The sequence below is a fragment of the Solanum lycopersicum genome, chromosome 10 (assembly GCF_036512215.1).
Source record: "Solanum lycopersicum chromosome 10, SLM_r2.1".
In the NCBI taxonomy this organism is placed as follows: Eukaryota; Viridiplantae; Streptophyta; class Magnoliopsida; order Solanales; family Solanaceae; genus Solanum; species Solanum lycopersicum.
Genome location: NC_090809.1, coordinates 43,161,595 through 43,174,186, shown reverse-complemented (window position 1 = coordinate 43,174,186; position 12,592 = coordinate 43,161,595). Strand labels below are relative to the sequence as shown.

The following is a 12,592-nucleotide window of genomic DNA, read 5'->3' as shown; positions in this document are numbered from 1 at the left end:
AAAATAATAACAGTTTTCTTTTTAAAACTGTCAGACGTTATTTTAAAAAAAAATTATATTCCCCAAATATATTGTTCTTCCCCAAATCCTCACAAAATATTCTTTTTGCACGCCTAACACTTAATTATCACCAAATTTGGCTCAAAAAACTTCCACTTTTAACATTCTTCTTCACCAATTCTTCCACGTTTGCACTCAAATCTTCCATTTTTGCACTAAAATCTTCATCTTTTGCACTCAAAAAATTGTATAATGTCGAAGAGAGGCAATGAAACCCCGCGAAAAAGTAGAAGGTTGAATGATGAAGCAAAATCAGAGGAATTTCATGTTCCATCTTTCAACATTTTGTCACAAACACAAACTCAGCCTTCATCTGCAAAAGACAAATCTAGATCAGAAAAATCAAAAATGGAAAAAAAATAAAAAAACAAACAGCCAAAGGAAATCGAGAAGAAGAGAAAAGGAAAAGAAAAGCAAACCGTAGATGAATCTGAGAAAAGGGAGAAAGAAAGAGGAAAAAAGAGGAAAGGAAAATAAATTGAATACTCATCAGATTTTGAATCTGATTTTGTAGAAGAGTTGATAAAATCAAAATCAAAAAAACCAAGAGCCTCCGAAATCGATACTTCACAGTTAGAAGAAATAGTTAAACCCCAAAAAAATTTAAAGGTTAGTAAAAGTTTTTTTTTAAAAAAAAATAAATTTAAATTATCTGTTTAATTTTGTTCTAATTTCGATTTTAATTGTGAATAGCATAGTACATGTTTTATGTTGTGTTATTTGTGTATAAAATATTTAATATATTTTTTTATAGAAGTGTGTGTAATATTTGTATTAAGTTTGTATGATATTTTGACTATTAATATCCATAATAAAACTACATACTTTATGTTTTTATTTTGTATATTTAGTGTCGAATAAATTATGGATGAAAGAATGTTGTAAGTTTGTATGAATTTGTATGAAATGCTACATTTATTGTATTACATTATAAATGTATAAACAATGTATTAATTGTGTATTATTATATTGTATTATGTTTGTATATTATATGTATGAAATTACATAATTTTTTTTCTATCACATTATCAATAAATGAAACATGTATAAATTGTGTATGATTCACAGTATTAAATTGGTATGATATGTGTATGAAATTCCATATTTTTTTTTCACATTAGCAATGTATGAATGTAGTATGATAAATGTATTAATTTAATTTTTACAATTTTTTAGGAGAAGAAGACACACACACACACACACACACACACACACACATCAAACGTAAATGTCTATATGTCTATGATTCGATGATGGAAGGATCAAACGTAGATGTCTATATGTCTATGATTCGATGATGGAAGGATCTGTTCATTCAAGAAAAGTTAAAATACTAAGTGGCGAAACTATCAAGACTTGATCTGGCGTCGTAACAAGTGATCCATGGCTATCGCATCGAAAGCTTGGACATGCAAGCACTCATGCGGTTCAGAAACTATCAAGACTTGATATGTGATTGGTTTGCCAAAATTGAAATTTGAAAAATATCACATCTGTGATGCATGCCAATTGGGTAAGCAAACTCGTTCATCTTTTAAATCAAAAGACATTGTAAGTACTTCCAGACCTCTCCAGCTCCTCCACATAGATTTGTTCCTACTCGAACTGTCAGCGTTGGAGGTAAACGATATGCATGCGTAATTGTTGATGATTATTCAAGGTTCACGTGGGTAATCTTTCTATCTCATAAAAATAAAGTGTTTACTAATTTTGAAATTTTATGTAGAAAAATTCAAAGAGAGGTTGGTATTACATTACAACAATTCACAGCATCATGGCGGTGAATTAAAAATAAAGCTTTTGAAGAGTCCTGTGCTGAAAATAGTTTCTCCCAGAATTTCTCTTCACCTAGATCTCCTAAGCAAAATAGAGTGGTGGAAAGGAAAAATCGATCATTGCATGATACAACATGAACAATGTTACTTGATCGAAATCTTCTTGACCATTTTTGGGAAAAAGCAATAAGTACAGCTTGTCACATTCTTACTAGGTGTCTTATCAGACCTATACTAAAGAAGACTCCTTATGAACTTTGAGAGGAAAGAAACCTAACATCGGCTACTTTCATCCATTCAGATGCAAATGCTTCATTCACAATAACGCTAAGAACAATCTTGGAAAATTTGATCCAAGAACTGCTGAAGGTATTTTTCTAGATTACGCACCAATTAGCAGAGCCTTTCGAGTACTTAATAAAAGAACTTTAAGTATTGAAGAATCTGTTCATGTGATATTTGATGATACTAATCCAAGAGTGCAGGAAAGTGAAGTGAGTGAAGATGAAATCAATTCATCAACACCAGCAGAAGAAGCTCCAAAAATATTGACTAAAAATCTGTTTGAAGAGCCCGCAACAGATGTAGCCGAGTCGACTACTCTAGCTGACAAAGTCAAAATTTCTAGGGAATGGAGACATAATACTAGCTATCCTGACAACTTTATTCTTGGTAAACTAGATGATAAAATCCAAACAAGGTCATCACTCAAGAAACAAGTTTCATTGGCCATCATATCACAAATGGAACCAAACCGAATAAATGAAGCACTGGAAGATGAGTCGTGGATATAGGCAATAAAAGAAGAACTTGATCATTCAAAAAGGATCAGGTGTGGACCCTTATTGAAAGACCAAAAAATTGCTCTGTGATAGGAACTAAATGGGTATTTCGAAACAAACTGGACGAAAACGGTAATATTATCCGAAATAAAGCCAGGTTAGTTGCTCAAGGTTACTCGCAACAAGGAGACGACTATGATGAAACTTTTGACCCTGTTTCAAGGTTAGAATCCATTCGAATTCTTCTCGCTTTTGCCTCTTTCAATCATAGCAGACTCTTTCAAATGGTTGTTAAAAGCGCTTTCTTAAATTGCTTCATAAAAGAAGAGGTGTTTGTTAAACAACCTCATGGTTTTGAAAATGCATCTTGTCATGACGATGTTTTAAAATTATCAAAAGTTCTTTATGGATAAACAGGCTCCAAAAGCGTGGTACGAAAGACTGAGCACTTTTCTTATTAAAAATAATTTTCAAAGGGGCAAAATTGATACTACTCTTTTACAAAAAAATCTGATTTTTGCATTCTTATTATTCGAATTTATGTTGATGATACTGTCTTTGACTACTCTAACCTTTCTCTTTGTGAGAATTTTGCTAGTCTTATGAAAGGTGAGTTTGAAATGAGTCTTTTGGTGAGCTCTGATTCTTTTGAGTCTTCAAATTAAGCAATTAGATAAGGAAATCTTCATAAATCAAGGGAAATATGAAAAAGAGTTCATCAAAAAAATTTGGAATGGAAAAAGGTAAAGCATTTTGAATTCCAATGAGTCCATCCACATATCTAGAATATGAATCAACAGGAAAAGCAGTTGACGAGAAACTTCATAAAAGAATGATTGGTTCGTTGTTATACCTCACTTCTAGTCGGCCAGATATAATGTTCAATATTTGCAAATGTACTTGTTTTCAATCCGCCCCGAAAGAATCTCATCACTGCTATGAAACGAATTATTCGATATCATATTGGCACCTTCGAAATGGGTTTATGGTATCCTTTTCTGAAAATTTTGAATTAATCGATTTTTTCAAATGCAGTCTTTGCAGGTGATAAAAATGACAGAAAAAATACCTGTGGAACATTCGAACTTTTGGGAAATTCTCTAATTTTATGGCATAGTAAAAAGCAGACATTTATTGTTCTCTCAACTACCAAGTCCGAATATGTGGCAGTAGGAAGTTGTTACACTCAATTACTTTAAATGATGCATCACTTTCTAGACTATGGTCTAATGTTTGAGGCAGTACCTATTTTTTGCGATAATACAAGTACTATCAATTTATCTTAATACATTGTTCATCATTCAAGGACTAAGCATATAGATATACAACATCATTTTATTTGTAATCATGTCGAAAATGGTGATTTCATGCGTGAATTTGTTGATTATGAGAATCAATTAGCAGATATTTTTACCAAACCTTTACTTGAGGAACGATTTTGTTTCCTTCGAGAAAGCCTTGGTATTTTCAGACTTAATAATTAATGTTTCATGTTTTCTTTTTCTATTATTATTAATTATTTTCTTCCTTTTGTAGTTTATCCCGGCTCTCCATAAAAAACCCTTGGTTCCTGCAACTGTCTCTTCAATGTTTTCACCGTCCTTTTCTCTTCCTCTCCTTTTCTCTCTCTATTTCTAACCTTTTTTTTCTCTCTCTTTCTTGTTCATCATGACTCACACTCGATCTATGGATTCTATGGAAAAGGCTCCTATTTCTCCCTTCGAATCCATTGAAGTGGAACTTCTCTCTTCCGATTCTTCTGAGTCAGAATCAGTGATTCATTCACTGTATCTAAGAAACGTCCATGCTCTTTAAAGTATAAGACATCCAAGAAGGCTCGCAATGTGGTTCCAAACTCCTTTATTGAGGAAGATTCTTTGCTTTTCTAGGTATTGGAGCACAGGGCACGATTTACTTTGTTCTCGAAACACTCCATCGTACCTGCCTGTGATGTTAAACTGAGAGTTATTTGAATGATGTAGTGACCCAAAACCCAGATCTCGCTTGTCACTCTCCCGAATCTCTCTCGCCAACCTCACCTCTCTCGCTTATAAATTGTGTTTCTGTATAAAGTGAGAGAAAATTGTATATACACATGTAAATATATATATCTTCGTCCTATATATACATGTATGTATATATATACATGTATGTATATATATACATGTATATATATATATATATACATATATATATATATGTATGTGTGTGTGTGTGTGTGTGTATATATATATATATATATATATATATATATATATATATATATATATATATATATATCTTCGTCCTATATATACATGTATGTATATATATACATGTGTATATATACATACATATATATACGTATATATATTTATATATGTGCGTATATATATTTAAAATATATCTCGAGTATAAACTATTGTTTATTTTTATTTTATTTTATGATAAAGAGTTTTTTTTTAAAAATGTTGATACAAAATAAAGTTCAATAAATTTTCTCTATAAATTATTATAGTTTTGTGACCTTTTGAGATATTAACTCCAACTTATTAAGATGACAATTATTACTCTCAAATAATTTAAGTGAGAAATAGTTGAATCGACTAATATGTTAATGTTGATGTATGAATTCAAGAAAAATTCATAAGTTAAATATTACCTCTCAAGGAAAGTTCATTAAACATGTCACAAGTAGTCTAAAAATAAGAGTGTGTGTGTGTGTGTGTGTGTGTGTGTATATATATATATATATATGTATATATATATATATATATATATATATAAGCATCTCAAGTATAAACTATTGTTTTTTTAAAAAAAAATTATTTTATGATAAATAGTTTTTTTTTAATTTACTGATACAAAACAAAGTTCAATAAATTTTCTCTATAAATTATTATAGTTGTATGACCTTTTGAGATATTAACTCCAATTTATTAATATGACAATTATTTACTCTCAAAAAATTTAAGTGAGAAAATTCCTTCCTTTCATTCCCATTTTCCCTCTTTCACATTAATTTAAATAAATATTAACTCTTCTCCTGTTTTTTCTTTGTCTTAACACTTAGGGTGTGTTTGGTAGGAAACATTTTCCGGAAAATATTTTTCGATTTTCTCAAGTTTGGTGGGTTTAAATATTTTGAAAAGATTTTCCAAATCAACTCATTTTCCTCAAATTTAAGGAAAATGACTTCCATTCCAAACTTACTGAAAACATTTTCAAAGTCACTTCCGAAACCCCCCTCCCCTCTTCCCCCTCCCCACGCAACCCCTATCCCACCCGCCTACTAGCCCCCACACCAAAAAACTTTAAAGTTTATTTTAAAGAGGTATTTTCAACTTCAAAGTTTCTTTTTTTCACCCCTACCCTCGACCGTTTCTCCCTCCTCCCCCCTCAACTCCATCCCAACTAGGGGCGGAAAACGGTAGGATTAGATTGAATTTGCATGGTTTGAAGATAAGATGGTTTCGAATACAATCCATCCAAATATATTATGGGCAAATATGGTTTGGGCAAAATAGTTCTAACCCATTCAAAATAAATTTATTTTTCAAAAACATGAATGTACCTCTCCCCACATAACCCCACTGTCCGTGGGGCCCCTCCCCCTTCCCCATATACCCCCACAGCCCGGGGCGCCCCTCCCCCCTCCCCCCTCCCCCCCTTTCAGCAACCTACCCCAAAAAAATTGTTTTACAAAGACAAACAGAATCTGTTTTTTAAAATAAAAAATTACCCCTACCCCGGTACCCCCCTCCACCAACCTCCCCCCTAAAAGTTTTTTGTTTTCCAAAAACAAAAAGTGCTGTTTTTCAAAAAAAAATTAATTGACCACCCCCCCCCCCCCCCCCACTTTCCACCAACCTACCCCTAATTTTTTTAATGTTTCAAAAACAAAAAATAAATCTGTTTTTGCAAAAAAAAATTTACCCCCTCCGCTCGGGCAACCCCCCCCCCCCCCCCCACGCCCTAACCAAACCAAAAAAATCTATTTTTCAGTTAAGTTTGAAAATTAATTAAATTTCTGAAAAAATAATATTATTTTTTAGCACATTAAAAAACTTGAGTGAAAGTGAAAATAAGTGATCTAATATGGATCAAATGGATACCAATAGTTTGAATCTCATATTTGACCAATTAAAATATGAGTGATCCAAGCCATTAAATATGGTCAAAATGTGCTCATTTTATCAGTATGGGCTATAATTGTCGCCCTTACCCCCAACCAACCACCCCCTACCAGCCCTCATCCCAAAAAATTAATTCAAGTTTGTTGAAAATATTTTCATCCTCCTCGACACCCCTTTACCAGCCCCCACCCCCACCCCCCAAAAAAATTAATTTTTTTTAGAAAAAACATTTTAAACTCTAAATTTTCACTTTTTTCACCCCTACCCTCGACTCCCCCTCCCCACCAAGAAAAATTTAAGTTTATGTTTAAAAAATACTTTCAACTTTAAAATTTCATTTTTCACCCCAATCCTTGACCCTCCCCTCTACCTCCCCCCCCCCCCCCCCAATTTTTAAATTTGTTGATAAAAATATTTTAAAATTCAAAATTTCATTTTTTCAGCCCTACTCTTGACCCACACCCCACTTGCAAAAAGAAGTTTTAAGTTTTATTTTTAAAAAATATTTTCAACTTCAAAATTTCATTTTTCACCCTTATTCTCGACCACCCCCTATTACTCCCTCCCCCCACCCCCTACCCCCACCCAAAAAAAATTTAAAGTTTGTTGGTTAAAATATATTTTCAACTTCAAAATTCATTTTTTTCATCCCACCCTCGAACCCTCCCTCCCATCCCCTACTACCCACCCCCCTAAAAAAACCATTCATGCATGGAAATGTATGTCCTAATAAGTTTAAAACCTCATTGAAGGATACTAAAGTGTTTCTTTCTCAAGCTGGGGATAACATCTCCTAATTAGGTCCCCCTGTCTCTTGAAATTGAGATTCGAAGTCTCGCCCATAGCGTAGCTACCACTCTAGTTCCCTCGAAAGGGACCCCTTAGCAAAATCTCTAACAAAGATATCTTTGTTGTGTTCTGTCTACCGAAGAAGATCAATATAAATTGAACTTTGTGGGTGCGTGATTACCTGGTTGAAAGTCTTGAGGATACAAACTCCACTGCAAGTCTACCCCATGGATTGCTTATTTCTAGGATTATTATCCATTCTCTTGTGGATCTCTCTAACTAGAGGCCGAGTTTGATTGATTCTACCTATGATACTCGAACTTTTTTGAGCATCAACTAATTGTTGATCAATGAGGACTGGTATAAGAAGCAGACTGTCCAATCTAAGGCTGAAACACCTCGGGTTACTAGAATCTCCGCCGACTCAACAACATTACTTTTCAAGGAGGATGAAAACATTAAGGTAAGGGTCGATGGTCTTAAATCTCATATGCAGGTGCTACAGGATATTGTTGGAAAGGTGCTACAACTTCACAAGGACTCCAGTATCAATATTGGAAAACTTTGACTTGAGATAGGAGCTCTTAAGAAGGGTGCCTATCGTTCTATTTACACAATGTTGAAGGAAGTCAACTCCATCAAGATTGTATCTAACTCTCCACACAATCAATTGGCTTTTACTATGAAAACCTCATATTGCTCTTTCTCTAAGTTTATTGAGAAATCTCTTACCACTTTCTGCAGGAACGTGGTCAACACTCTAACGTACTTTATGGGAGAAAATTAAGAATTTGATCGCGTTTGATTTTGTCTAAGACACATAGTTTTGCAGAGATGTCTATTTATCTTTTCATACTGTATATCTGGGGCTTCTGACCCGATACTCTTTGTATGTTTAATTGTTTTTTTTTCTCTCTATCTTGCTCATGGTTTGTTTTCCTTTTTTATTATGTCAAAGGGTAAGAATATCAACATGGGAATACAGAAAGGTGGAGCAACACTTAGGGGGAGCACTCAAGTGACTATTCATTCAAGGACAATCAATTAGGGAAGTCGTCTTACACTTTCATTAATTATAGTTGTCATTATCAAAAAGGGAGAGATTGTTAATTTGTTATGTTCTGATTAATGAAAAATTACAGGAATTAACAAACACACTACGAGCAGCTTAAAGTCATAACTCACATTAATTATAGTTGTCATTATCAGCGATTGAATATAAGACTCCGAATGAGGTATGGTCAGGTGAACCCTCTAACTATTCATACTTGCGAATATTTGGGTGTCTAGCTTATTATCATGTTAATGAAGGAAATCTTGAACCAAGGGCTATGTAGATGGAGTAAAAAGGTACAAACTTTGGTGTTTGTCTTTACTCAAACTTGTAGTTAGTAGAGATGTTACCTTTGATGAATCCTCTATACATGATCCTCGTAAAGTTTCTGTGGAGTTATCAAAAAACGAGAACAACGAGCAGGTGGAGCTTCCTAAGTAACGGGATCAAGAGACTCAAATTGATGAGTCAAAACATACGAAGAGGGCTCAAGATCCTTAATCTCTTCTTCTGCAGCTACGAATGCATGTGATCATATTTTCTTGCTCTATAAGAAATTTTGGTTTCCGTATCTTTCTTTTGTACCTTCCCTTTGCAATTGTGTAATGCAGAATGGCAATTATCCATAATGGAAGAGATGGAGTCTCTTCACAATAATGAGACATGAGTCTTAGTTAAAAGGCCAAAGGGGGTGAGGACAGTTGGATGCAAATGGGTCTACAGAAAGAAAGAAGGTATTCCACAAGTGGAAGATGCTAGGTTCAAAGCTAGATTGGTTTCAAAGGGTTTCAGTCAGAAGGAGGGAATTGAATACAATGAGATATTCTCTCCAGTCGTGAAACATAGCTCAATTCGCGTGCTACTAGTATTGGTTACACAATTCAATTTAGAGCTTCAACAGCTTGATGTCAAAACTGATTTCTTACATGGTGATCTAGAAAAGACAATCTTTATGGATCAACCTGAAGGTTTCCTAGATAAAGGAAAAAAATACAATGTATGCTAACTGAAGAAGTCTTTGTATGGTTTGAAGCAATCCCCTAGACAGTGATACAAGAGATTTGATGCATTCATGACTACACATGGATTTTGAGGAGTGCATTTGATAGATATGTGTATCAGAAGAAGATGTCTTGTGATTCTATGATTTACCTATTGTTGTATGTTGATGATATGCTTATTGATGCTAACAACATCATAGAGATAAATATTTTAAAGAAACTGTTGAACAAGGAATTTGATATGAAGGATTTGGAAGTTGCAAAGAAAGTTCTTGGAATGGAGATTTCAAGAGATTTATGTGTTGTACATCTTTCTCAAAAGAGGTACATCTAAAAAGTTATAAAGAAATCTGCATATGACCAAGCCTGTAAGTACACCATTACCTCCTCATTTCAAGCTTTCAGAGTTACAAAAGCCTCAATCTATGGATGAAGTGGAGCACATGTCAAAGGTTCCTTATGCGAGCACAGTTGGTAGCATAATGTATGCTATGGTGTGTACACATCAAGATATTGCCCAATCTGTAAGTGTGGTAAGCAGGTACATGGAAAATCCAAGAAAAAGGCACTGGAAACTGTCAAGTGGATATTGAGATATCTCAAAGGAGCTCCTAATGTTGGCCTAACCTTCCAAAAAAGTGAAGGTACTTCAATTCTCGGTTATGGAGATTCTAACTATGCAGGAGATTTTGATTGAAGGAGGTCTACAACTGGATACATATTTACTCTCGTTGGCAGTGTCGTTAGCTGGAAATCAAATTTACAGTCTATAGTTTGTCAACAACAGGGCAGAATATATGTCAGCAATGGAGGCAGTGAAAGAAGCTATCTGGTTAAAAGGTTTGGTGGCATAATTGGATTCGGTTTATCCTGAATCAATTCTAAGATGTGATAGTCAAAGTGCTATTCATTTGATTAAAAATCAAGGATTTCATGAGCGCACCAAACTCATTGATGTCATATTCCATTTAATTTGAGATGTCGTAGAGGAGGAGCTATCAAGGTTTAGAAGGTTATCACAGACGATAACGTTGCAGACATGTTGACCAAAATAGTCCCGCTTGCCAAGTTTGCACACTGCAAGGACTTGGCGTGAGTATGCATCAATTGATGCAAATCTAAGTGAACAACTGCTAGGTGAAACTGGTATGTTCAGCAAAGGTTTGATTCTTATTGTTTCTTACAACGGGATTTCCCATAAGCTTAGATGTTTTGGATGGAGTTGTTTATTCATATGCTTGAAACACAAACCAAGGTGGAGACTGAAAGAGTTGGTTTGGTTCTTGTGGAATCAAACTAAATGGAAGATTAATTAACATGAATATTTGGTGTAGGAATATAATTAGTACAAAATAAAAGTCAAAGATAGTATCTTGGTAGGTGAAATTTAGGCAAACCATAAAATGGTTTTATATTCTTAACCTTGACATTTTTGACACATAGTGATGTCATGGATGACATCAATAAGATGAATTCATTCCTATAAATAGGTAATTCTTAATTCATTTTCAATACATTCTCTCACTTGCCTTCTCACCTTGTAAGGCATTTGTGTTCTCTCTCTTGTAGTATTTCACTTGTATTCTTTGTAGAGTGAAATAAATATTGGTGTAGTTGTTTTTTTGGTGTACGTAGGATCATTTTTATCCGAACCACATTAAAAATTCTCATTAATCCAACTGTTAAAAGCCAGACATAGAAAGAGTCAGCAGATAATATTAATAGAACTATACAGATACTATTGTAAACATAAGTGCTACTAGAGATTTTTTTGGAGAACTTAGCTGTTTTGGGAAGGAGTAATGTCGAGAAACATTTGGTGATACATTTCATCCACATGAAACCTCTGATGTCCTAATTATTAGTAAGAAATAAGGCAACCAAACGAGAACAAAAATATAAACATGGAAAACAGAGCACTCATGATAAAGAAATAAAACATAATAACTTGGATAAAGAAATAAACAGAAAACAAGGAAAATAAAACGGCTCTCCATAAAGAAGAAAATAAATTTACTTGAGATAACCCAAATAACACCATGAAGAATAGAGCAACTCATGATAATGACAAGGAAACAAAATAAGCTAGATTAAGAAACACCAGTAAATAGGAAAACTAGAGCAACTCTCGCTAAATAAAGAGGAGAAAACAAATTTACTTAGCAATGTGTATTTGATTGAGGCAAAGAGAAGAGAAACAGATTAATGGGACAGTCAAATTTTGTTGGAGACATTTATATAAATTAGTGAAGAAATCTAAAAAGTTTTTGAAACAACTGATAATAAGATCAATGGAATTCGAGAGTTGGAAAAGGGATGTTACAGTTAAGGAAGTTGAGCAACAACTAAACGTTTATGGATAATTAAAATAGGTTTCAAATTAATAATAGTGTAGGATAAAAATGGTAATTCATATTTGGAATTAATCTCTTCCCACTTACAGTAATATATAGTGATAGTATGCAGTTATTTGGGAGGAGATATAGATGTACTAGCAGAAGCTTGCGGAGTTGTGGTGGATGCGTTATGTGTCAGAATCCTCACATTGCACATAAAACATAACATGTACCATTATTGTTTAATGTGACTAATTGAGAAGACAAGGAAGAATCTCATGTTGATGCAGAAGCAGTGGTAGTGGATGGTAAAGAAGGTGTACCTGGTGGTAATATGCTAAGGGACGTCACTACCATGGTACTGGGAGGATTTTTAACGACAAACACAAACATCAAGCAGCAGTTCAAAAAGAGATTTTGGTTGTGTCAACCTGAAATGTCATAAAAAGATCTTTCTTGAACTGATTCTCGAATCGCTTATAAAGAAAAAAGTTGAGCTCAAGGTAGGGATATAATAGTGAAGACGCTACAAGATAAACTGGCAGAAAAAAACTCGATGATTTGTGGCGTGTTGACTCTGCATCATGGCTTGAGTTCATTTACACCTTGAGAGGAATAATTTCATCCAAAGGAAACTACATTCTCATGACTACTGGTTGTTTAAATATATATTATTAACC

The 12,592-nt window shown here is 33.9% G+C and overlaps 1 long non-coding RNA gene across 1 annotated transcript; it reads right to left on the bottom strand.

Moving 5' to 3' along the window:
* Positions 1–238: 238 nt before the first annotated feature.
* LOC138338978 (uncharacterized) lies at positions 239–12,543 on the bottom strand. The gene is made up of 3 exons (XR_011211901.1): positions 12,443–12,543; positions 12,236–12,343; positions 239–373 (listed from the first exon to the last, which is right to left on the bottom strand). It is a non-coding gene; the product is annotated as an uncharacterized lncRNA (long non-coding RNA).
* Positions 12,544–12,592: the final 49 nt, after the last annotated feature.